A 5,000-nucleotide genomic window follows, 5' to 3' on the forward strand; every position below is an offset into this window, starting at 1 on the left:
CTGTGAAACCCACAGTAAGAGAGCTTTACCAATTACAAATAAACCTTACCTTTTATTCAGGCTTGGTGTAATTGTCATTTATCTGATAATGTTTTTAATTACACGTTTTGAAGTTAAACTGTAATTGCATTGTTTTTTATTTATAATTAATGGTAATTGTTATTGTAATTGTAACTGAAAACTTTATTTGAGATTGTTATCCTAGAGCCGCCCTCTTACTTTTCGAGAACTCATCTTGGCCAAATGCAATGGAGAGATGTTTTGAGTCGCTTCCCAATTCATTTATTATATTATTAAGGGAGAATCTTGACAAGCCAGCTACCAATTCTAAAAAAAAAATGTATTCCATTTATTTCCTTTTTTTGTGCAAAAAAGTTTTGTGAAATTTTTTTCCAGTATTTGAGTTTTGTATTTCAGTATCATTTTCTTATAATCAGCATAATAATTTTCACCACAATAAACATACTAAAAATTTACTTAGGCAAATCATAGGATGCTAACGATAATTTCTACAGGTCTAAAATATTTTAGATATGTTTCTTTTGTATTTGTACTAAAGGTATCATAAGTTACAAATTACAATTGTTGCAGAAATTGACTGTAAAAGGAAACCAAACTCAAGTATAAAGTCTTTGCAACTATCTGCATTTCTTAAAATTAAATAGGTGTGCGAAATGTAATTGAGTAATACGTTTGATATATGTATTTGTAGCATTTTGTGATTACAATTTTGAAATATATTGTATTTGATATTGTTCCCCATCTTGTAATTGAAGTTGTAACTGTAATTCGATAACAAGTCAGGTAATTATGATTATAATTATTGTAATAGACATAAAGCAAACGTAATTAATCTCCTAACCTGCTAATGCTTATATTACATAAGATATGCGACAGTAGCTACTTCATACGAAATGGATGAGCATAAAAATAACGGGAACAAAAATGATTTTTTCTTTTTTTTTATGTATACATGGGAGAAAACTGATTAGAAATTCAGTGATTTTTCCACTGCACTTCGGCTTCTCTCGGGGCACCTGTGAATTGTTCAATATTTAATCAATCGACTTTATCTTTCTCGGGATCTATGGGATTCATGTCTGCACCCTTATTTGGCCAGTCAACCAATTCAAATCCTCTCGATCTAGAAACCATTCCTGGACTATTCTGGCCGTATGGATGGGGCAGCCGTCATGAATGAAAATGACAGGACTAGGTGGAAAGGGATAATTCCGCTGGTGAAGTGAAGGGAGTAAGAAATCCTGAAGAATTTTAACGTATTTTCCACTGGGGAAACCCTTCAGTCTTGGTGATATCACATATACCATGTAAGGAAATCCAGGCCCACACATTTACGGTTACAAGCCACTCCTGGCAACTTCGTAAATGTTTCCTCGGTGGTATCTGAAGGAAAACAATCTGAATTTTTTACAATTTACGCGTTGCTTTCCGTAACTGGGAAAATAATGATATATCGTTTCGGGAAATGTGATGCTAAGTAACACCACTGCATTAAAGATAATGTTTATTCATCTATGATGATTAATACTTATTACAAGTTTGCCTCCTCCAACCTCTTATACACTAAAACAGCCCGAAAGCAGATTAATGGAATTCACGTTAAGAGAGGAACACCACCACCTTTAGTGTTTCAAACAGACAATTAACAATTTATCATTATGAAGACATACAGAATTTAAACGTTATCAATGACAGTAATGACCTGAGATGTTGCAATGCCAGTAACAGCCAATCAATCACTCAGTCCCAGTAATCGTGTGATTTAATATATCACTTTGTTCAGTGATAACGATATCACTGCTACAGCACCCCTATTACACGCTAAACAAGTTTGTCACCCAATCATGGCTAGACTGAGGTGTTGTATAAATTTTGATAGGTTATCTGTCTCTGCTAGTAGTATTCGTTATAGTCTCCAAAATGAACAGCAACATATGGTTTCTCCGGGCGCAGATCGTCGCTCGACGAGAAAGTGGGCTTCCAATATGTGCTGTTGCACAGCGTCTTGACGTCTCCCCTGCAGCAGTAAATAAATGGAAAAGGAGGCATGCTTAGACTGGGAAATGACCGACTTTGGATAGCATTTATTTATTTCATTTATTATTAATTTTTTAAACAATAAACCTTACAAACCCGTAAAATCATGAAACCTAAATTACAGTGCCTTGGTCCTGTTGAACTCTAATAGTGATTCTTTCTCTTTACTTCCCAGAATACCAAAATACGTTCCCATAAAGTAAACAGGCTATAATTAATCTTGATTATCTAGGTATCTGCATGTTAATACGTATTTCAGTCGAAGACCTCCACCACGAAAGACCACCCGTTAGGATAACGACGACATTCGACGACCAGCATAAGAAGATGCTTTTACCAATACTATTGCTATTCGTGAACGTCTGGCATTAAATGTTTCGGCTATGACGGTGCGAAGACGTCTGGATGAGGCAGGATTACCTCATAGAATTCCTGCCAAGAAGGAATTTCTCGCCGAACGGCATCGTGCTGATAGGCTTGCCTTTTGTTCAACAGTTTGTGGGGGAGGATATGGAATTTGGTCTCGAGTTGTATGCAGTGACGAAAGGTTTTTTACTAGCAGAAGATCACGGCAGAATACATAACCGAAGACCGAGTAATATAAGGTGAGTTTCTATAATCATTAATAACAGTCAGACTATAATAATTATAAGCAAGGGTAATATTTAATCAAAAGATAATAATTTTGTCAATAACCATGTATTTTCCGCTAATTGAATTATATTGCCACGAGAAGTGTGAAAATAAAAATTCTTTATTGAAAATCCCCCATTAGTTCTACTATGGCCAGTTTTCAGGCATTAATCAAATGCATTATTAATGTTATGAATAATCACGTAGGCAAATTTATAATATAGAGTACAGCTGTTTACTGAATTAAGAAATATCATATCATAACGGACTGTTGCAGATTAAAGTTAATGCTATTATAAGTATTAATCCTTGCAGATTAATAAACATTCTTAACTTATTCCAAGGGTTGTTACTTAGCATTTTATTTCCCAAAACGATATAGCATTATCTTCCCTATTACGAAAAGCAAAGCGTAAATTGTTAAAAATTGATTTTTTCCCTTCAGATACTACAGAGGAAATTTACGAGTGACCAGGAATGGCACGTCACAGTAAACGTTTGGGGCTGGATCTTCTTACATTATATGGATGATATCACCAGGATTGAGTGGAGGTTCACTGGTGAAAAAATACATTGAAATTCTTCGGGATTTCTAACTTCTTTCACATCAACAGCGGAATTATTCCTCCCACCTGCTCCTGTCATTTTCATTCACGACCGCTGCCCCCACATACGGCCAGAATAGTCCAGGAATGGTTTCAAGGTCGAGAGGATCTGCAGTTGCTTGACTGGCCAAGTAATGATACAGACATGAACCTCACTGAGAATATTTAGGCTAATTTGGTAAAATGTTGGGAGCCTGAGAGGGAGATGAGACCAGATCAACTTATGAACCTCTGGGAACACAATGGAAACTCTTCCACAACCGACCACAGATCGTCAGAAACCATGAATCTTCTATGCCTAACAGATTGTAAGAGGTAGATCTAGAAGGAATGGTGGCTGGACTTCTCATTAATATTAAAAATAAATGTAAAAATTGAGTGTGTATATTTGGATTACCCCATGGCTTCCGCTGAACTTCCATGTCGTATGATGTAAAAAAAAATCGTAAACAGACCTATGCATATCCTTTAGCTCCAGGTATTGATTATTATAATTTATTTATTAGAAAAGTGAATTTTATATCTTAAAGGAGTTCAAAATCTAAAGGGAATTTCGCTATCCTGATTGTTTCTCAAAAAATTATCTAAAAAGAGAACCCTAGGACAATATCATCAAACTACATAATTTTCTCCAAATAGCTCTTTCCACAATGGACAGGTAAACGACTGAAAGGGCTGTTTAACAATAGAGACGTCTTTCTCTTATCCTCACACGAATGATAAGAGCGAAAGGAATTCTGTCCGTATGACATTAAAACATGTATCACAATTAATATATTAGAAAATATAAGCCAAGTAGATGTGTTGTTTTTTATCCATATCATGTAATAATTATTGTAATGAAGGGCGTGTAGGGAATAACCTCTACAGTATATTCAAGAGGGAATAAAAACCTAACCATGAATACATGAAACCTCTGAACATCAACAATTGTTTATCATTGGCAAACGAATTAAGTTTACCATATGGGAATGGTTAAAAGTTTGCACCAAGTTTGGGAGTCCTTCTTCAATTTCCATTACACGTTGTGGAATTTTCTCTGTCCCTAGTAGTTTCATTTTGATTCCTCAGTCTCTCTCTCTCTCTCTCTCTCTCTCTCTCTCTCTCTCTCTCTATTCATCTATATGTATTTACAAGAGAGTGAGTTTAACCCAATCCTTCTTCTTGTAAATGTTGTTGTATTAACAAAATCTACAGTATTATAATAATATTAGAATAAACACTAAAAACACGCAGGCATTAAAGATAAACAAGAAAATATTTCAAGTGGAGCTTTTCGTTAGCCATACACTCTATCTCTATCCACGAGCATATCTACTTCGTCCACTCATCGGGGTCGCAACAGGCCCACCTTACCCTAGTCCCCACCCATTTCAGTTGTAGCAAAGCCAGGCTGAGGACATCGGTACAAGCAAAAGCAAGAAGCTTGTCAGTTTGAATTACATTTTAGAATTCCAAAACCTGTAAGACGGCTTAACAACAAGAACTCAATCCCCGACACCACTCCCCCCGGCCCCCGAAAAAATATATATATGCATATATTAGTTTAGTCAAGATTAGAGGGTGTTAATGACATATCAAAACTGCATACTTAGCGCAGTGGTATTTCTAGATGACATGTCACTTTAAAGTAGCTAATATAGAGAGAGAAAGAGAGAGAGAGAGAGAGAGAGAGAGAGATGAGAGAGAGAGAGAGAGAGAGGA

The sequence above is a fragment of the Macrobrachium nipponense genome, chromosome 7, assembly GCF_015104395.2.
Source record: "Macrobrachium nipponense isolate FS-2020 chromosome 7, ASM1510439v2, whole genome shotgun sequence".
Taxonomy (NCBI): Eukaryota; Metazoa; Arthropoda; class Malacostraca; order Decapoda; family Palaemonidae; genus Macrobrachium; species Macrobrachium nipponense.